Source organism: Aquarana catesbeiana, linkage group LG04 (assembly GCF_042186555.1).
Source record: "Aquarana catesbeiana isolate 2022-GZ linkage group LG04, ASM4218655v1, whole genome shotgun sequence".
Taxonomy (NCBI): Eukaryota; Metazoa; Chordata; class Amphibia; order Anura; family Ranidae; genus Aquarana; species Aquarana catesbeiana.
In genome coordinates, this window is record NC_133327.1 from 656,140,613 (window position 1) to 656,163,552 (window position 22,940).

At 42.5% G+C, this 22,940-nt stretch overlaps 1 protein-coding gene and 1 long non-coding RNA gene across 3 annotated transcripts in view; one reads left to right on the forward strand and one right to left on the reverse strand.

The window, feature by feature from the left end:
* The window catches only part of PRKCE (protein kinase C epsilon), a 523,002-nt gene that overhangs the window by 432,778 nt on the left and 67,284 nt on the right, over positions 1 to 22,940 (forward strand). The window lies entirely within an intron of this gene.
* On the reverse strand, positions 889 to 21,526 carry LOC141140932 (uncharacterized). Its single transcript, XR_012244022.1, has 2 exons — positions 21,452 to 21,526; positions 889 to 1,425 (listed from the first exon to the last, which is right to left on the reverse strand). It is a non-coding gene; the product is annotated as an uncharacterized lncRNA (long non-coding RNA).

Here is a 22,940-nt window from a genome sequence, read left to right on the forward strand (position 1 = left end):
GCAATCTCGGGCACACTACCCATGTGCAGCAGTGTGTCTTCAGGGTGCCCAGTGCAAGAGCCCAGTAGAGACCTGGCCTGATTCACTTTGCATTTGAGTATATTTTTTGAGGACAAACAGCTGTACAGGTAAGGGAGGGGGGGGAATGTAAAGGGGGGAGTAAACTTCCTTTTTAAAGTGATTGTAAAGGCTTGTTCTTTTGTCCTAAAAAAAAAAAAAAAAAAAAAAAAAAAGGGGGGGGGGGGTTATACTTGCCCACTCTGGGCAGTGGTATTGCACAGAGTGTCCCCTTTCCTTCTCTTCTGGAGCCCCCCTGCCGGCGCTCTTCTCTCCACCTTTTCTGTGTGTGCCACCATAGCAAACTGCTTGATATAGTGGCACACATGTAGGCCTGCTCCCAATTCTAGAGCTGTGTACGTCCATAGACACACACACAGCGCGGCTCTGCTCCTCCCATTAAGGAACAGGTAGTGAGACATTGTTTCCTTAATGCAGAGAATGCATTAAGGTAAAAAAAAAGCTAATTAGACCTTATAACCACTTTAAAGCAGAACTATACTCGCTTCCACTGCAGAAGTATGGTGTCCAGGAGCTCGTTGCCAGCCACTGACATCTACGGCTGGTCTTCTTCCAAATTCAAATCCTCCCATTTTGATTAACCAGACTGAGATGACTTCACTCCTGCACATGCATGGGAGTTTATTCATCTTGCCAGATACTGAAATTAGATACTTAGCTGTTCCTATATTGAGGAAGCATAGTGAGCTAAGCTGCCTATAGAAAAAGACTTTAGTGGTGAGTTACTCCACAGTGCCTGTAGCTACAGATGACATTGAGTACTTGTTTTTGATGCTCATTTACTGCTTGTCAAGAATGTAAATACTTGACTATCCAAAGCCTGACTGCGGGTTTTATTTTAAAAACACCTGGTACAATGTATTATTTTTCAGCCACTTGTAATGAAAGGTTTGTACACCCTAACTGTTATGGTAACCCATCAGGTTTCCTCAGAGCTTACGGTACATAATCAACCTAGTGTTTGTTCCGCACTTCTTGCTCAGGCACTTTATGTTGTTTATCTTTCCCAAGTGTTGAGATTTCAGTAGCACCTGAAGCCATCACCAGCTGTGTTTGTCAGTATTTTTCTCCAAATCCAAGTTTGTGAGATGACTGGCACACACTGGCCCTCAAGTGACCCTGCAGAGATCAAGGCAATCTCTTCAGCTCTTTCCCTTGCGTCGCTTGCTCGTTGGCACTTCCTGAGTTTGTTTCAGTCGTCTCCAAAGTAAATGGGCAGCAGATGGAGAGGCTTTCAAGTCTGTGCCCTTCCCGCACAACACTCTCCAACCATATACAGGAAGGGGCTCTCTGTAGACAGACAGGCTTGTTCTTCTTTACCATTTACCTTCGTGAGTGCAGATGGGCCTGCAATGAAAAAAAGAAAAAAAAATGAGCACATGTTTCCTTAGAAGAGGAAACCGTGAGGTCCTCCCTGGCTCATCTGTACTTTATTTTAACATAAACAGAGCTAATTATACTGCAAACTTCTTTTTTTTTGGAGTTCTATAACATTGGTGTTAAAGTACACCAGAACATTACCAAACAGTTACACCCAGTTTCTGCTTATTTTAAGAGACCGGAAACTAAAATGACAGTTGATAACGCTTAATGGGGTGTGTTTTCATTGCTGTGTTTGTCTTTAAACATTCTGTATTAAAATGTATTTGCTATACAGTTAGCTGCATAAGAGTCATATATTTCTTTTTATTGTTTTCTGTAAATATATATGGTGCACCCCCGTAAGAGCCGCTGGTAAATGCAGTCCTATTTCCACACTTAGAGCACACACAGCCAGGCACACAGCATTTTTTCTCACTCTTCCACTGGTTCCAAAGAACAATCTAGGGGTTTCCTTTTAGGTTTTTTGGGGGGACTGATGAACTTGGGTAGGGAAAGGGAGCAATGGGATACCTCAATAAACTGCAAAACCGAATAACTTGAGGGCTCAACTTTTTGGCTACATAGTACAAAAAGGAAAGTCCCGCAGGATCTCTATGCTAATGGTGACCAGTACTTCTTCCAGAGTCTTAAAGCTACACACAGTCACTAAAGCCGGCCATACATGGAGCGAATTTCTTTTCTGCAACCATGGGTTGCAGAAACAAAAATTTGCTTGATTCCCCCATCAACACAGACAGTGTTGATGTGGGAATTCACTCCTGCCAGGCCATTGTCTTCTCCCGGTGGGGGGAAGCCATCCCCACTGGGAGAAGAAAGTAGTAATTGCTGTTGGCTATATCAGCCACTAGCGATAATCGCAAGAGATCTGACAGGCTGGTTGTACCCAAGTCAATCGATCAATTTGGTACATTAAGCCAGCCCATTAACGGTTCCTGCTGAACCGGCTGAGTTTTAAACGGCCGGCCTAACTCCTCAGCACTGGGGTTGCTTACTAAGGTGATCATTGTTTGCCTCTTGATGATATCCACCAGGCTCTTCCTAGTGAGGGAGATGTAGACTCACACCACCATAGGACAGCTGGACTCTTTCCCACCAACTTCCTCCTGGCTCTCTCCAGTGAGCTTCTCCAAACCCAACTTGATCCCCGGTCTCAAGCATGCAAATAGGCCCCCAGCTAAGCCTAGCTGGGACCTCGGTATCTTCTTAATGGATCCTTCTAGAAAGCTGCCCCAGGAACAGAGCCCCTACACAGGGGTCTCCTCAAGCAGGACTGGACCTAGGAACTCTGCTCCTGCTGCTCAGGCCCCAGACTATTTATGGGCTCTCACTGCCAACTGGATACACCTCCCCAGGAATTGGCTGAAGTCTCATCAATATGCAGACTGCATGCTCCGCTCTTCCTCCCGCTATGAATTTAGAATCCTCTAGAAGATGGGGGGAAAGTAACAGAGCAGCAGCCCTAATTAATCAACCCCTGCACTAAATTTACCTAGCAGCCCACTCTACTTCTTGAAAGGTGCTACATATATATCAGAAGCCTTATAAAAGTAGATAATTTTACAAAAGTTGTGTCTGTTTTCTGCTGTGAACTCATTTATTCATTTTAGGTTAACCATGCAAAGTGTGGTCTTTGAGGTCTGTTTTCAAATTTGTTTGACTTTTTTTTCTTGTTTTGAACTGAAGGTGCAAGGGTTAGAACCTCTGTTTGGTTTTGTTGTTGTTTGTGTCCCTGCTGGGGGGGGTATCTCTTAACTATTGAAACATTTACTATATTTCAGCTCACCAATTCCTTGATGTGATGGCTGCATTGGTTTTCCTTTTTTAGGCTTTTTTTAATTTTTATCTGGTGCTCCAGCCAGTAAATCTGTTTCACAAAAGTAAGCTCATTTCTCGATGTATCAGTTTCAAAACTGGCAGGTGTGCTTACATTGATAAGCTTTGATTTATGTAAAACCCTTATCCTTCATCCAGTGTGGGGGCACTCTAATACAGGAGGTGTGTTACTGGACAGCTCACCAGGTGAAAACAGAGAGAAAAAAAGCCTAAAAAAAAGTCTGGTAAGCAGCAATATATTACATTTTTGGTTTGGGGTTTAATATGGCTTTAAAGGAGCTGTAAAGGCAGAAGGTTTGTTTATCTTAATGCATTCTATGTATTAAGATAAAAACCTTCTGTGTGTAGCAGCCACTCCAGCACCCCCTAATTACTTACCTGAGCCCCATCTCTCTCCAGTGATGTCCACGAATGTCTACGCCATCAGGGACACTCCTCCTGATCGGCTGAGACACAGCAGAAGTGCCATTTGCTCCTGCAGCTGTCAGTCAGCCAATCAGGGGAGAGAAGGGGTGGAGCCGGGTCGGGGCTCCGTGTCTGAATGAACACGGTGAGCTGTGACTCGGCTCGGGTGCCCCCATAGGAAGCTGCTGACTGTGGGGACACTCGATAGGAGGGAGGGGCCAGGAGCAGCAAAAGGGGGACCAGAGGAGAGGAGGATCCAGGCTGCTCTATGTGAAAATAACTGCACAGAGGAGGCAAGGTTAACTTTTTTTTTTTTTTTTAAACAAGACTTTTCAATCACTTTAATTTCCTCCTAAGCTGCAACAACCTGCTTCAGATGCTTTTGCAATCCCATTGACTTCAATAGGGAGACAATTTATTAGTCACTAAAATTGTTACTGCAATCCAGTCGAAATCTCAGTGATAAGTCTCTTTTTTTTTTTTTTTTTTCTGCCTTTCCACCAAAAGCCGCTCCAAATTGCTTTTTATGCATTTTGTTCACAGCGGCATTTAGCAAATTAATGAATAGAGTGTGATTTGCTGTACCCGTCACATCTGTCTTTCCTGGAAATAAATGTGGCGCACAAGTAAAAAGCTTTTAAACGTGACTCTGATAGAGTTGTGTTGGAGAAAGCCAAACCTTTTTATTTTAGCTGCTTGGCTTGGCCGGGCCCTTGTCTGTGACTTATCTGCGTAGACTTTATCTAACATCTCAGTCTGAAATACCGACAAGGAACATTTTTTACTTTACAATGGTGCTGCAGTGTTAGCTGCCTATGCAGAAATTTAATAATGGTTCAAAGATAGTGTTAACTCACAGATCGGGGCCCGTTATGTGAATCGATAATTTGTAATAGTGGTGCTAGATTACATTGAATTTAGATTAGGATGTTCGAAGTCGGAGATTTTCAATTGTGGAGAGAGCCAAGATGACCACACATGTTATGATATGATTGTACAATACTCATATTTTAGATAAAATTGTACTGATATGGAAGAGTGTGTGAGCTCACTTATTACAATCTGCTATAAGTTTACCAACAACTATGTAGTTCAAAAATACACCTGTCTATAAATGAATTGGTTGAGTAGGAAATCACATTGCGTAGCTGTTTTATTAATCTGAATTTGATTGCACAATGAGACTGTAATATGTATTATCGGTTTAAGGCTCCATTCACACCCAGCGGTGGCTCGTTTATTGCGGCTCATGGGCATTGCCCCCCATCCATGCGTCCAGCCCCCTGATCTACATACAGGGCACCGGACGCATGGATTCCAATGGCAGGAGGTTTTTTTTTTTTTGAAGCGTGTGATTAGAGCCAGAGGCTTTAATAAGCTTAAAAAAAAATATGGTGGACTTGGGGTGCAGAGCACTGCGCCCCGAGCCCACCCAGTTGTGTGACAATAGCGAATTAATATTTGCTATTGCCACACTGAGCCTCCTCCGGGCCAATCAGGAAGCGGGTCTGGAGACCTGTCACCCGATTGGCTAAAAGGACAGGTGATCTTATTGGATGCCTAGAAGGAGAAGGGAGGAGCCGCATTGCGGTAGCCGCCGTGATGCAGAGAAGACACAGGAGCCGCTGCCCGGCGCCTGTAGCCCACAACCTGCCCGCAACCCACCTGTAGGACCCCGCAACCTGCAAGCCACCCATAGGAGTCCGCAACCCAGCTGCTACCCGCCGCCCGTAAGAACACGGCCCGCAAACGGATAAGTGCCACCGACCAACCGGGGGGGAGTGGTTGTTTGCCCCCCCCCAAAAAAAACCCAAACACACCTCCAAGACGACCACTGCCTTGCTAAAGAAGCTGAGGGTAAAGGTGATGGACTGGCCAAGCATGTCTCCAGACCTAAACCCTACTGAGCATATGTGGGGCATCCTCAAACGGAAGGTGGAGGAGCACAAGGTCTCTAACATCCACCAACTCCATGATGTCGTCATTGAGGAGTGGAAGAGGACTCCACTGGCAACCTGTGAAGCTCTGGTGAACTCCATTCCCCACAGGATTAAGGCAGTGCTGGAAAATAATGGTGGCCACACAAAATATTGACACTTTGGCCCAATTTGGACATTTTCACTTAGGGGTGTACTCACTTTTGTTGCCAGCGGTTTAGATATTTATGGCTGTGTGTTGAGTTATTTTGAGGGGACAGAAAATGTACACTGTTATACAAGCTGTACACTCACTACTTTACATTGTAGCAAAGTGTCAGTTCTTCAGTGTTGTCACATGAAAAGACATAATAAAATATTTACAAAAATGTGAGGGGTGTACCTACTTTTGTGAGATACTGTATATAAAAACAATTTATTACATCTTTATGTAGCACCCTGGTGTTAGGCAGGGTTACTAACAAATTTAGTTTGCTCAGTGGTAACCAGCCTGGCTGATTGTTTAGGGCGATCCACTGACCTTTTCCTAATTCTGGGTTTGATGCACCTCTCTCTCTTCTGTCACTAGGTGGGATTGTTACCTGTGGCATTAGATTGACAAGGGTTTAGTAAATCCGGACTAGGAGTGGATGGGTTGTCTCGGCCAATTGGCAGGTGTTTCTTTGCCTTTGACCTGGTGGGAGAGCCTATTTATTCGGGAGGAGTCAGGTGATTGGGGTTCTGTGCCACCTGGGCAGCTGTCTGGGTGGATGTGTGTTGAAAAGCTCCCGGCTGCTAGGCCAGAAGTCTGAGGCCTATCCGGGAGTACCTGGCTACTAGACGGTCTGAGGCCTATCCAGGTTGGAAGCAAGCAGCACGGGGTTGGGGCTTCAGGCTTGGAGCCCAACCAAGTTGCAGGGGGTTGTGCTGGCTAGAGAACCAAGTAGTTGCCACGGGTGAAGCAAAACAGTTGCCGTCAGAGACGACCCCTCCTGTCGCCAGAGGCAAGCGAGAACAAGAGGCAGAGGTAAAGGGGACACAGCTGCCAGCAAGGGACATTCTCTCCTGTTATCAGAGGCCAGGTTCTGTGGAGACTGAAAAAAGTACCAGAGCAGCCCTTTTCACTAGCTGGGGACGGTGAAGAAGTTGGGAAAGCTTTAGCAGAGTCAAGCTAGGGACCCAGCGGAACATTGTGGGTGATGCTTGAAGAGGATTCAGCACGTTAGCTGAAGAGCCAAGTCAGGGACCCAGTGGGACAGTGTGGGTGACACTTGGAAGCCACAGTGGGATAGTTGTAAAGGAGCTTGAGGGATCCAGTGGCGGCTGGAATATGAAGAGTCTAGTGAGAGACTGGAAGCTTAATGAGAGGATCTACAATGGGATACTGTGAGTTGTGATCTGTATTGAAGTTACCAGATCAGTTGCTATAGGAGACAGCGGTCTACAGATACAGTTGCTGCAATCCAGCCTAAAGGCTCTTGAACTGTATAGCTGTTCTTCTATTCCTATTTTTGTCTCTGAGTCTGCCAAGTAATTTGCATCTGCCTAAGGGTGTTCAGGCCCTAACCCTCCCTTCCCAGTTCTGTTAAGAGTCAATAAATCGCTTTTTGCATTCTCAAAGTGTCTGGCGCCCAACTTACTCTATCTACACCACACCCACTATGCCTAGTAACCCACACTGTGAAGATGGATGTTAGCTCTCCCTGACTCTGGAGCTCACTATTAGGCCTCTAGGGGTTGGGGCCATGGCTACATTTATTTGACCATTGACATTTATACAGCGATCAGTGCTATAAAAATGCACTGATTACTGTATAAATTACACTGAAAAGGGGTTAACACTAGGGGGGCGATAAAGGGGTTAAATGTGTTCCCTGGGAGGTGTTTCTAACTGTGGGGGGAGGGGACTGACTGGGAGTAGAGACAGCATTGTCCCTTACTTGTTTGGAGAGTTCCTTGGTCTTCATGGCAGTGTTTGGTTAGTGGTGCCTCTTGCTTAGGTGTTGCAGCCTCTGGGGCCTTTCAAAAAGGTGTGTGTATGTAATGACAGATCATGTGACACTTAGATTGCACACAGGTGGACATCATTTCACTAATTATGTGACTTCTGAAGGTAATTGGTTGCACCAGAGCTTTTTATGGGCTTCATAACAAAGGGGGTGAATACATACGCACATGCCAATTATCAGTTTTTTATTTCTAAAAAATAGCTTTATGTATATATTTTTCTAATTTTACTTCACCAACTTAGACTATTGTGTTCTGATCCATCACATATAATTCAGATTAAAAAAAACATTGAACTAAAAGCTTTAATGTAACAAAATAGGTAAAAAGCCAAGGGGGGGTGAATACTTTTGCAAGGCACTGTATAGACCCAAAGCACACCTCTATATAAGTGCAAAATACACTTCCCTAAGAGTTATGCCAAATTAGTTTAATTGGACACTGTAGATGAATTGTTTATCCCACCACCCCATACTTTGTCATACTTGGTAGGTATTCCCCTGCTAGTCTACATGGCTTTATACAAGGGGAGGGCTTTGTTAATAAGTGCCTTCCATGCCAGAATAGATGGAGGGGTGGACTTTTTCCGGGACAGTATGATTAACTTCCTAGCATAATAAAACAATAAAGTTAAGCATGTGTATCACCCTCTTGGGAGCTAGGACATCAACAAGTCCCAGAAGACACACCTCAACAGTTGGACGTACACAAAGTGTAGTAACCTCCTCTACACATTTAGTAACCCTCTGCCAGAAAATCCGGATAGCCACAGAGTCCCAAAAAATATGTGGAAAGTCTGCGCTGGTTGAAGTGCACCACCAACAACAGGGCGACTGGTGGAAAAGATCTTGGCCAATCTGGCGGGAGTGAGATAAATGCGATGTAGAAATTGATATTGAATAAGGTGATCTCTAGTTGACACCAATCTTAAGAAATTAATTTCCCAAATGTCGTCCCCATCTAACTAGAGGAACACCGGAAAGGTAATTTTAAATGACATTCAATTACAATATGGCTACAATGTGTCACAATTGTATACACTATATTATTTTTTGTTTATTTGCTATTTTTTTCCCCACGAAAGTGGAGTTACCCTTTAAAGGTCTCATAAGCACCATTTTTTGCAGTATTTTGGAAGAATCACATTTGCCCATAGAGGCTTGTAATATGGAAGCGTTCGCCATCTCTAAGGTGTGTGTGCGTTATAGTTTATGAATGAAATATTGTAACACGCGATGATCGATCATGAACTCTTCCTGACCTCTGCCTGTGTCGCAAACCTATAAGTGGCCTTCTTTCTTTTAATGCTTGATTAACAGTGGTCAGGTGCCAATTTCAACACATCGTTCTGTTGTTAGGCTATATGCTCTATTTGATTTTAATCTCAAATTCATATTTGTATTTTGTACACACTCGTAAACCCAACTGTTCCTCGTAAAGTTATTTTTAGTTGCTGGAGCTTTGCACACCTGTGTGAGTTTACAGTTATGCGGTAAATATACTTTTAATTCGAGTTAATAGTAAGTGTTGACCGAAGTCAACGACCAGAACTGGATATCAGAAGAGGGACTGATTACTTCTGCAACTAAGGGCAACGTTGTGAATTTTTCCTTGGTGTAGCTTCTTAAACCTTAACCACTTAAGGACCGAGCCTCTTTCTGAGATTTGTTGTTTACAAGTTAAAAACACTTTTTTTTGCTAGAAAATTACTTAGAACCCCCAAACATTATACTTTTTTTTTTTTTTTCTAACACCCTAGAGCAGTGACGGCAAACCTTGGCACCCCAGATGTTTTGGAACTACATTTCCCATGATGCTTATGCACTCTGCAGTGTATCTGTGCATCATGGGAAATGTAGTTCCAAAACATCTGGGGTGCCAAGGTTCGCCATCACTGCCCTAGAGAATAAAATGGCGGTCGTTGCAATACTTTCTGTCACACCGTATTTGCGCAGCGGTCTTGCAAGCGCACTTTTTTTTTGGAAAAAATACACTTTTTTTAATTGAAAAATAAGACAACAGTAGCCCTGTCTAGCCCAGTTTTTTTCATATTGTGAAAGATAATGTTACGCTGAGTAAATTGATACCCAACATGTCACGCTTCAAAATTGAGCCCGCTTGTGGAATGGCGACAAACATTTACCCTTGAAAATCTCCATAGGCGATGTTTAAAAAATTCTACAGGTGGCATGTTTTAAGTTACAGAGGAGGTCTAGGGCTAGAATTATCGCTCTCGCACTAATACCTCACGTGTGTGGTTTAAACACCGTTTTCATATGTGGACACTACTCACGTATGCGTTCGCTTCTGCGCGCAAGCTTGTCGGGACGGGGCGTGTTCAAATTTTTTATTTTTTTATTCTTATTTATTTTACCTTTTATTTTTTTATTTTTACACTGTTTAAAAAAAAAAAAAAAATTGTGTCACTTTTATTCCTATTACAAGGGATGTAAACATCCCTTGTAATAGAAAAAAAGCATGACACCTCTTAAATATGAGATCTGGATGTCCCTTGTCCCCCCTACTATTTATTTTAGCCCTAGAACCTTTGGCCATTAAAATCCGGGAACATCAGGATATTCTGGGGGTGCGCTGCGGTGATCGAGAGCACAAATGTGCAATGTTCGCAGATGACATTCTACTGCTTCTCTCCTCTCCGGTCACCTCCTTACCCAACCTACAGATAGTACTGAGACACTTCACGGAATTCTCGGGACTTAAAGTGAATCACTCAAAAACTCAGGCGCTTAATATTTCCCTACAAACACACATAATTCAAGCATTACAACAATCCTACCCTTTTAAATGGCAGAAGGAGACGATGTCATATTTGGGCATTTATCTTACTCCTACCCTCACTACGCTGTATAAATATAATTACCCTCCCCTATTCCGGAAAATACTTGATGATCTCAAAAAATGGTCGAATAACCCTCCGTCATGGTTTGGAAGGCTGTACTCAGTCAAAATGACGGTCTTACCAAAGGTGCTATATCTGTTTAGAACCTTACCAATAGCAGTTGTAAGGAAAGATTTACAGATGTTCCAGAGGAAATTGCTAGACTATGTGTGGGGACATAGGAGACCTAGAGTGAACAAGAGAACACTTTACACACCAAAGCCGAGGGGGGGCCTGGGAATGCCAGACTTACTAAAATACTTCCATGCAGCACAAATGTCCCAATTGATCAAATTCCACACTAAGCAGTCCAGACCGCTCTGGATGACAATTGAATCCTCTCTGTACCCTGACAGAGAGATTAGCCAATTAATGTGGTTAAAGGTGAAGGACAGGCCGGCCATGATGTGCCCGAGCTTGTCTTTCTCCCTAAATTTGTGGGACAGACTGTCGACAGCACATGGGTTTGGTTCCCAGCACTCCCCCTTGGCTCCTCTACTCGGGAATACTCTGTTCACTCCGGGTCTTCAACCCCGGAACTTCTCGTGGTGGACCAATAAAGGTTTAATGCGCATTGCAGATTTTTGTGACCACAGAGGTGCCCTATCGAAATCAACTCTACAGGAGAAATACGAATTTCCAAATTCAGAACTTTTCCGCTTTACCCAGATAAGACATTTTTTAGCGACATTGAATCGCACCTCTGATATCACCACATTCACCCCAATGGAAAACCTCTGTAAGAATTTCGATAGGCACACTGGTCATATTTCTCAGATATATAATATGCTGACTTCATCTACCTCAAAACTGTATTATATGCACAAATGGGATCAGGACTTAGATACGGATTTAGATATGGAAATATGGAATAAGATAATATTGAATGCATCTAAGTCGCTAGTTAATACCTCCCTGATAGAGGCAAACTATAAAGTAATGATGCGATGGTATATGGTCCCAGAGAGGATAGCAACTTTCGTTCCGGGGGCGTCCCCCCGGTGCTTCAGAGGATGTAATGTAAATGGCACCTTTTTCCACACTTGGTGGACGTGCCCCAAAGTGAGGAGATTCTGGATACGTACGTACAACCTAATATATTCCCTCACACAAGTGAATCTAATCAAGTCACCTCTGCACGCGCTGTTGGGACGCCCAGTGGAAGGGACTTCAAAGGCAATGCGCAGACTAATCACATTTATATTTGTGGCGGCCAGAATTTCAATAGCTAAGTCCTGGAAGTCTCCCACAGTCCCCTTTTATCTACTAAAAGCCAAACTATCATGGATAATGGTAAACGAACGCCTTACGGCAATCCTGAAGGATAAGATGACCGGATTCAACAAAACATGGGATCCTTGGATAAAATACCTCACCAACACGTAGGTTGCCGAATGATTGCGACACCTGCGGTGTGGCAGGAGCGTATCCCCTACCACCTTTCCCCTCCCCCCCCCCCCCAACTCCCTCCCTGGTCTGTCCTTCCTCCTTTCACTTCTCTTTTCTTTCTCTCTTCCCAGGTTCTCGATGACACTATCATGCATTAACGGGTTAATGAATAGTTTGTGCTCGGCAAATATAGTAGTGTAAAATGCTTAGATGTCGGGTAGCACACAGGTTACAACAACACAATAAGCTAATGATTGAGTCCATTACAGTGCTAAAATCCTCACATTGGTGAAGTACATGGACACTTGTATTCCCCCGGTCTGGTTCGGGAGCTTTACTGATAATGAATAAAAGATAGATGCCAATAAATGGATATAGCGTGGAGGAGACTGCACCCTCGCCTAGCCACAGCAAGCTCCCAGGGGGGTGGCGGGTGGGGGAATGCAGCGCCATCTGCACAAGGAATGAACTCCATGAACCAGGCCGGGAGGAGGTAACTTTAAGTTTAAAACTAACCTGAAAGAGGTTACTCTCCCCCATAATTTTGTTCCCCCCCCCTTCCCCCCTCCATTTTCCCTCCCCCACCCCCCCCCCCCTGTTTTTTTTTTTTTTTTTTTTCTCTTCTCTTTTATTTACTTTATTTTATTTTATTTTATGTTCCATACCTCTCACCACAGTAAATGACATCTGTAACAATATGTTAAAATAATGTTCTTGGTTGTTTACTTTATTTTCTGTAAACTTGAAAAACTGAATAAACACCATTGTTTAAAAAAAAAATATGAGATCTGGGGTCAAAAAGACCTCACATCTCATATTTACACTAAAATGCAATTTAAAAAAAAAATGTCTTTTAAAAAAAATGGCCCTTTAAGAGCTATGGGTGGAAGTGACGTTTTGACGCCGCTTCCGCCCTGCAATGATATGGAGACGGGTGGGGCCATCTTCCCCTCATTAATCTCCATGTCAGGCCACAGGAAGGATCCGATTGCCGCTGCAGACGGCTCCGGTAAGCGGCAGAGAGCACTGGATCGCGGCGGGAGGGGTGGCCCTCTGGTGCCGCCGATAAAAGTGATCTTGCGGCGAATGCGCTGCAGGGACTACTTTTATCTTAAACCAGACCGCTCACTGAAGAAGAGGATACCGGGGTTATGGCAGCTAGCAGCTGCCATAACAACGATAATCCTCTTCAAACAGCCGACGTATAACGACGGTGGGCGGTCCAGAAGTGGTTAAAGGACACATTCACCATTTTCAAGAAAAAAAAAACACCAGCCCCCTTCCCTAGTCCACTCAATACACAACCCCACAGGTCCATACTTTCCTTCTCCAATGGCTGTAGCCCATTTAGAAGAAATGTGGTACCAAGCTACCATTACAATAGCACCATAGACTTGAATAGGCCATTGCTAGTGTGGTATGGATTCCGCTATGGGACCGTAGTGCTTGGGCCAACAGTGCGGAAGGCCATAGTCATCAGAGGAGGTAAATACAGACCTGCAGGGGTGTTGAAATAACAGGTTGATGTACTGAGGGATTTTTTTTTTTATTATTAAAGCAGTGCTATCTGAGCACCACAAACTGAAAACGCTATTTAAAGTGGACCTTCAGTCATTTTTTCATTTTTCCATCTATTAAATCTTCTGCCCTTGTTGTTTTAACTTTGGATAGTAAAAAAAAAAAAAAATTCTGCCAGTAAATACCTCATACAGCTCACTTCCTGTTTCTTGTCTGGTAATAAGCCTAGGCTTATGACATCATGCACAGCACTCTCTCTCACTCTCGTGACAGTTTGCCAGGAAGGGAGGGGGGATTAGTCATAAGAGGGCCAATGAGAGCTGCAGAGCTGGAGGTGTGCCTCTGTGTGTCTGTGTAAATCCAGGAAGTGAACAGGCAGCAGCTTCAGTTGCCCACAGTTAAAAAGGTTACAGCCTCACTTAGTGGTGAGAGATTTCTGCAGCATTTTTGGCAAGTACAGAATCCCAATATATATAAAATAATATGCAAAGTGGTTGGAGGGAAGCCTCAGAATGATCCAGTGACACCAATACAGTGATCAGTGCTAATAAAGTCTAGGGCGATCAAGGGGTTAAATGTGTGCCTAACAATGTTTACTGTGTGCTGTTTTTACTAAGCAATGTGCTGGTTTTTACTGCTTTTCAGGGAGAAAAAATTTGGCACGTCGCTGCTGTCAGTAGAGAGCCCTGTGTTGTTTACCTGCACAGGTATCTCTTCTGTCATTCGTTCAGCCGATCGACCAATCATTGGCCAGGACCCGCTGATCGGCTTGTGTTGTAGTGAATAGTTGCACAGCCGGGGTAAAGGGCAGGCACGCGCTCGCACACCCCCTACCTGGAAGAACACAGTCGGGTACCTGTACGTAATCCAGCGCAGCTGGGCTGCCAAATATATTGCCTGACCCAAATGGAATACATTAGATAAAGTTGATGGTAGGAGTAGGACAGAGAAAAACAGAAGGAAGAAAAAGTGCAAATGATGAAAAATCGTATTCCACTTTTTTCTTGGCTACACCAGTTTCATATGTATACATAGTTAGGTTGAAAAAAGACACAGATCAATCTAGTTCAACCATAAAAATAAATAAAAAATATCACACACTTCCATATACACAGTTCTTCACCCACAATTGATCCAGAGGAAGGCAAAAAAGTAAAGTATGATCCAATTTTCTACAGCAGGGGGAAAAATTCCTTCCTGATCCCTCGAAAGGCAATTGGATATTCCCTGGATCAAATTTACCTATAAATGTTAGTACACAGTTATATTATATTATGTACATTTAGGAAAGAGCCTTTCTTAAAGCAATCTACTGAGCTAGCCAGAACCACCTATGGAGGGAGTCTATTCCACATTTTCACAGCTCTTACTGTGAAGAAACCTTTCCATATTTGGAGATGAAATCTCTTTTCCTCTAGGCGTAAAGAGTGGCCCCTTGTCTGTGATGACCGGAAAGTGAATAACTCAACACCAAGTTCACTATATGGACCCCTTATGTATTTGTACATGTTGATCATATCCCCCCTTAATCTCTTTCTAAAGAGAGAATAGATTCTGTTCCTCTAATCTTTCCTCATAGCTGAGCTCCTCCATGCCTCTTATCAGTTTGGTTGCCCTTCTCTGCACTTTCTCCAGTTCCCTGATATCCTTTTTGAGAACTGGTGCCCAAAACTGAACTGCATATTCCAGATGAGGTCTTACTAATGATTTGTACAGGGGGGCAAAATTATATCTCTCTCTCTCTGGAGTCCATACCTCTAATTCAAGAAAGGACTTTGCTTGCTTTGAAAACCGGAGGTTGGCATTGCACGCTGCTATTGAGCTTATGATCTACCAAAACCCCCAGATCCTTCTCCACCATTGATCTCCCCAGTTGTACTCCCCCTAGTATGTATGATACATGCATATTCTTAGCTCCCAAGTGCATAACTTTAACATTTATCAACATTAAACCTCATCTGCCACATAGTCGCCCAATTAGACAGAGCATTGAGGTCGGCTTGTAAATTGGAGACATCCTGTAAGGACATTATGCATAGCTTGGTGTCATCTGCAAAGACAGAAATGTTACTTTTAATCCCAGACCCAATATCATTTGTAACTGTTCCAATCTACTAGTTGTACTAACTCAGAGGGTTCTGTCTTTATATAGGAAAAGACAAGATTTACATAAACATTCAGAGAAACCTTGGACTAATATTTTTTTAATAGAAAATTCCCATTTTCCTGTCTGAGAAATGTGGGAGAATGGTGGCATTTTGCTCATTGTAACCAATCAAGCTACAATTGTAATTTTTTCCAGTTGTGCTCCACTTTTTTGGCTCTCTTTTGTAACTGTTGCTGGTGCTGCTTGGAGCAAATTGACAAATTAGACATATTCTGCTTTAACATGCGACCCTCCTCTAAACCCATTATAAAAGAATTTTAACGTTTCAAAATTTGATGAACTTCAGATTTAATCTTCCTAAATAAGATGGTTTGAGTTTTAATTTAATATAAAAATAACAATAATCATTTATTAATGTGTTATGGGAGAGTTTTTTTTTTTCCTCAGTCAAGAGACAAATCTTATACATTACCTAGATTAATGTTAACATGACCCGAAAAGACCTTCCTAAAAGTTTGTTTTTTTAACTGTGCCAAACGAATTTCTCAGATTTATTTTGAATTAGCTAAATGGGATTGCGCCAGTTTCTCATGGCTGTGTTGGGTAAACATTATGAACACAAGGCTCCTTCCAAGATTCCTTCACTCATATCTAACTTTACTTTACCCATTAGCTGCGCCCTTTTAATTAGAATTTAAATAATTACCGGAATCCAAATGGACTAACGTAAACCTATATAACCAGAGGACATGTTTTTTTTTGAGTAGGGTGGAGTTAGATCCTTTGTCAAGTTTTCAAGATTTCCCTTTATTTCCTGAATTGTCATCGTAAGAGAAATGAGGACTCTCATTAGAACTTCTATCTTGGTTTTATTGTTGTGCTCTTATGGGGGAAATTCAACTCCAACTCGTTTGTGTTTATCATTTGGTGGTCCCAGCAGATATTATTATTATTATTATACAGGATTTATATAGCGCCAACAGTTTGCGCAGAGCTTTACAACATGAGGGCAGACAGTACACTTACAATACAAATCAATACAGGAGGGATCAGAGGGCCCTACTCGTTGGAGCTTACAATCTAGGAAGGAGGGTCAAGTGGAAACAAAAGGTAATAACTGTGGGAGATGAGCTGATGGAGAAAATGAAAATACAGTTGTTAGGTGTTGGTAAGATAGGCTTCTCTGAAAAGAAGGGTTTTCAGGGATTGTCTAAAAGCTAATAAAGTAGGAGATAAGCAGATAGATTGGGGTAACTCATTCCATAGGATTGGAGAGGCTTTGGAGAAGTCATGGAGGCAAGCATGGGAGGAGGTGACGAGGGAGCTGGAGAGCAGAAGGTCTTGAGAGGAAATATAATATTAAACTTTATTTTTATATAGCGCCTTTAAAGTTAGACTGTAGCTTCTCAAAGCACTTTACAAAGAAACCACAAGAAATACTCAGAATAAAATAAAGGAAAAAAGAGACACTTTTGTAAAAACCTCTTTTCACCCAAGTGGGTGGGTTCCTCTTTTTCCCCATTATCTGAAAACTTGTCTAAAGAAAAAAGTTTTTAGATTTGATTTGAATGAGTTTAGAGAAGATGATGCTCTGATGTTCTTTGGAAGTGAATTCCAGAATTTTGGAGCAGAGAAGAAGGCTCTGTCTCCCATCGAGTGTAGGTCAGTAGGGGGGAGGGGGTACACAGAAGACCATAATTTGAGGAGTGAAGGTTACGAGGGGGAAAGTAGGTTGATAAAAGTTCAGACAGATAATGGGACGCAAAGCCATGAAGAGCCTTATAGATGAGCAAGAGGATCTTAAAGGGGTTGTAAACCCCTTAACGTTTTTCACCTTAAAAGAGAAGTATGGGTTTTATTTTATTTTTTGCCTATTCATACTTACCTAGGTGGATGCAGACCGATGCTGCATCTGTCCCCCGCCGCCTCTTCACTGAGAACCGAGCCACCGAACACCGCCGATGGTTCAGTTCTTTCACCTCCCCGAGCAGAGAGAGTCTGCCTGTCAGTCAACATCTCTCCTCTCTGCTCCTCCACACTCATTGGAGCGCTGAGCTGTGGAGGGGCGGGGAGTGGCTCATTGAGAGGCTGAGACTGCCATCAGTCCAGGCAGCTGGTGGATCCAGACTTCCTAAGTCAGGATGACGAGGTGCCTGGGCTGATTCCAGTGACGTCATCGGAGAGCAGACTTCAAACCACTCTCTGCTGAAAACGGGTCACAGGAGTGCTATACGTATTGCACTCCTGTGACCCTTAGGAAAGGCCCAGCCTAAAAAGCTTGGGCTGGACTTCTCCTCTTAATGCATTCTATTCATTAAGATGAAAAACCTTCTGTAGTGCAGTAGCACCCCAGATCTCCCTTTTACTTACCTGAACCCAATCTTTACAGCGACGAGAACGAGCCCAGCAGCTCCAGCTCGGGTTCTCCAGCTCGGGTCCTCATTGGATAGATTGATAGCAGCGGGAGCCATTGACTCCCACTGCTGTCAATCAAATCCAGTGAAACGGGAGCCGGAGGGGGGCGGGGACGAGTCCTGCTGCCTGTGTCAATGGATGCAGCAGCAGGACGTGGGAGTACACCCGCACGAGTGCCTCCTTGGTAAGCATGCAGGGCCGTCTTTAATAGTGATTGGACCCTGGGCAAAAATTTTCTTGGGCCCCCCATGCAATTTCACTCTCCACCTGCTCTGAGACATACAATAAATAGCAGCTAGACTTAAAATCAGTTACTGTATCAGATCAGACAGCAATTGCAATCGGTTGCCAGCGGTTACAGCATATCATTACTGCTTACTGACTTGTTGCTAGAGGTTACAGCATACATTACGGCTCACTGATTAGTTGCTAAAGGTTACAGCAAATGATTTCTGCTTGTTAATTGGTTGCTAGAGATTGCTGTACAGTAATACGGTTCACTAGAGGTTACAGCACATCATCTCCTCACTGCAGAGGGGCATGATATACATATGAATGCCGTCTTTATTTACATATCAATGTCGCCGGCCACAGCTATTTACTTATAAATGCTGCCACTATTTACATATGAATACAGGTTATTTACGTGTAAACACAGGGTCTGCAGGTGAGTATCTGTACACAACAATAGGGCAGAGCTGGGCAGCATTAGTACCAGCACTTCACAATGAGATATCGGGACACAACAAAGGACTAAAACTTCAAGGGACAAGGTAATTTAAACTGGGATAGTTGTCAAGAATGAGGCAGCTGCTTTGGGCCCCACAAAAATGACAGGGCCCAGGGCAGCTTCCCCTTTTGCCCTGCCTTAAAGATGGCCCTGGATGCAGGGAGGAGCCAGGAGTGCCACTGGAGAACCCCAAAAGAGGAGGATCGGTGCCACCCTGTGCAAAACTCTTGCACAGAGGAGGTAGGTATAACATGTTTGTTATTTAAAAAAAAAAAAAAAAAAAAACCCTATAAAGTCAAACCTGGCGGGTAGCCAGTGCAAGGACTCCAGGATAGGGGTAATATGGTCACTTGTACCAGACCTAGTCAGGATTCTGGCTTCAGAATTATGTACGTATTGTAGTTGATTCATAGTGGATTTAGTTACACCAGCGAGTAGAGCATTGCAGCAGTCAAGTCTGGAGAACACAAACATATGGATCAGCTTTTCATCTACAGCCTATGATCGCATAGGACGCAGCCAAGCAATGTTTCTCAAATGGGAAAAAAGATGTTCTGACAACATTTTGTACATGCTGCTCAAAGGTTAAACTAGCATCAAATATGACCCCTAGAACTTTTCAATTTAGACTGAAGCTGAACTACATTGCCATCTATAGATAAGCTATGAGGACTGGCCTTACATAATCTATGGGGGGGGTGCCAATAAGCATGACTTCAGTCTTGTCTCAGTTTAATTGAAGGAAAATATGGGCCATCCAAGTTGTTATATCACAAACACAGTGAAGCAGCAGAAGTAAAATCCGGTTTAGTGTGGCTGTATATCTGAGTGTCGTCAGCATTGAAGTGATAATTTAGCCCATGTGATCTAAGCAGTTATCCAAGTGGAAACATGTAGATGCTAAAAAGTAAGGGACCCAAGATTGAGCCCTGAGGAACACCAAATTAAAATTAGAACCCGACAGAAGCGCTAACCCTTCCACATTTTGTGCAAACTATACATTTTTATTATTTCGCCTTGAGGAAAAACGATAACCTGGTTTGTGAAAATACACCCAACTACAGCTCTCACACCTTTTTCACCGCCTATGGACTAGAGCAAAATTTATATTTCTGCTATTTATATTATATTTATATTTCTGTTATTTATATTATATACATTATATATTATGTTATAATATATTATATTATTCTATATATTATATGATTTTTATTATATATATTTATATAATTTATATTTCTGCTATTTATTCAACAGTACCTGTCATTATTTAAGATTAGAAAGTATAACATAACATTTCTTTAGGACAAACTAGGCTTTCTTTTGGTGATATTATCCTGCAAAATTGATCATTTGCTTTTTTTTTTTAAAGTGGGCAAAGTTACAAAATCTGCAGGGGATCAAATAATTATTTCCCCCACTGTAAGCTCTGCATTTTATAAAGGCAAGAATACTAAAGCGATGAAATGGATATTGTTAAATATATGACTGACAGAAAACCAAATAATTTAGGCTGCAAACATTAAAAGTGTTCAGGCACCCATATCCTTGAAAAAGTCACCTGTCAGGTGACGCAACGCGTAGGAGGAGTCAGTGACGTACAATATCGAGGCTGGTCAACAGCTCGATAGTAGCGGTGTGAAGACTCACCGCGCTCCAAGCGGCTGATTGTTTTTCCCAATGCACAAACCATCCAGGTTCATGTGAGTGTATCTGCTGAAGATTTTTTACCCTGAGTATTCTGTTCATTGCGCAATGATGCGTATCTTTGATTTATTACATGTATCTTCCTGCATTTAAGAGCGGCTATCAAAACATCTTTAAAACATCAAACAATATTTTAAAACGTCAAACAACATTATAAAAGAAGTTTTTGAATGGACCTATTGTTGGCATTGTATCGGACTTTATATACTGAGTAGCCATATAGGTCTATTTACATATTGTGTATTTGAAGGTGGGAATCTGTGGATTATCCCACTGGTGTAGCATATGCTCATGATTGTGAGGTTACATGATCGCTAATTTTTGGCTATACCACGCACAACATTTGTTTTTTCCTTCTTTTTTAATATTTTTTTACTATTTTTATTTTCACCATCGCTATGAGGAATTTATTATTAATTAAGTAATAACACGGGATTTAAGCATTGATTGAAAGGTTAATTATAGCGCAACATATTTTTCACTTAAGCTCTGCATTTTGCTTTCACGCTGGGTGCAAAAGGGGGGAATAGGCACGAGCATACAGGCCATTTTTGTTTATCCTTAAAAAAAAGTAGTTCAATTCAGTTTTCAGCAATAAGACAAACAGAGTTATATCATCTTCTTCTATAAAACGCATTCAAATGCCACATTACTTGAAAGGGAAAAGCCATCTCCTTGTTTGCTAAAACACATCCTGCTCCAAAGACATAATTTATGATTTTCTAGCTGGCACAATGGGAGTTTCCTGCCTTCTCCTCTGTGATTTGTTTAAAGTCGGCATCATGATTGGAAGCTAATTTGATGTAGTTGCATAACCGGATCTCTGTTTGGGAATTTGTCGTCTTCAGCCATAGTGTAAACACTTACTAAATAGAACTCCTATATTAACAGAATACACTTCCCCCATCAGTACCCTTTTCTAGAATACTTATAGTAGTACTAAACACATACTGTTTAATTTACATTGTCCCTTCTATTTCTGTATGTGGATAATGGCACTGTAATTATTTTAATAAAATAAATAAATAAAAAATGTAATTAATAAAACAAAAACATTTAAGTACCTTTTTCCTAATCGACCCAGCTCTCACCCAGCCTGTCTGCTGGGAAACATAAGCAGGAGGAGCTTCTAGTCCTCTGCTACTGGTCACATGTTCAAAAAAAAAAAAACAGCCTCTGGAATACAGAGTAAAAATAAATTACTTATATACTTAATACAAATATATATTTGAAATCAAACCTTTAACATTTTGTGGAAATAACACGGTGTGGGTGGATTTCTGACAGTCACAGTCTGTCACGCCTCTCCAGCCTGTGTCTTAGAATAAGAGGGAGGTGATGTCCCCATTAACCTCTTGGTGCCAAGCGCCCACATATTTGAGTGCAATGGCGCCAATAGAGCTGTGCCAAGAGTGCGCGCTTCTGGCACAGTTTCCAGCGGCCACTTGAGATCGGGAGCTTTCTTAACCACTTCAGTCCCCTTCCTGACCAGAGCACTTTTTGCGATTCGTCACTGCGTCGCTTTAACTGACAATTGCACGGTCGTGCGACGTGGCTTCCAAACAAAATTGACGTTCCTTTTTTTCCCACAAATAGAGCTTTCTTTTGGTGGTATTTGATCACCCCTGCGCTTTTTATTTTTTGTGCTATAAACAAAAAAAGAGCGACAATTTTGAAAAAAACGCATTATTTTTTACTTTCTGCTATAATAAATATCCCCCAAAAATATATATAAAAACTATTTTTTTTTCCTCAGTTTAGGCCAATACGTATTCTTCTACATATTTTTGGTTAAAAAAAAATCACAATAAGCGATTATTGATTGGTTTGCGCAAAAGTTATAGCGTTTACAAAATAGGGGATAGTTTTATGGCATTTTTATTAATAATTTTTTTTTTTTTTAAATGGCGGCGATCATCAATTTTTATTGTGACTGCGACATTATGGCAGACACATCGGACATTTTTGACACATTTTTGGGACCATTGTCATTTATACAGCAATCCGTGCTATACAAATACACTGATTCCTGTGTAAATGACACTGGCAGTGAAGAGGTTAACCACTAGGTGGCAGTGTAGGGGTTAAGTGTGTCCTAGGGGCGTGTTTCTAACTATGAGGGGCATGGCTGTGTGTGACACGTCACTGATCTCTGCTCCGATGACAGGGAGCAGAGAACAGTGACACTGTCACTAGGCAGAACGGGAAGATGCTTGTTTACATTAGCATCTCCCCGTTCTTCCTCCACGTAAGGCGATCGCGGGTATCCCCGTGGCGTTTGAGTCCGCGGGACCCGCGACCCGACTCACGGAGTTTGCCGCGGGCGTGCGCCCTCTGGCCGCCTCTTAAAGGGGAACGTAGAGGTACGTGATTCTGCTTGTACATGCCCTTCTGCCTCAGTATATCTGCGTGAGGTGGTCGACAAGCGGTTAACACATGACAGCCAATCACAGCGGTCACATGACCTTAAGCCCTACCCCGCCTCCTGGCATTGTAAACCCCTTAGAGGGCCGACAGGCGCTGATTCTAAGGGGTTAGTCTACATGTAATATC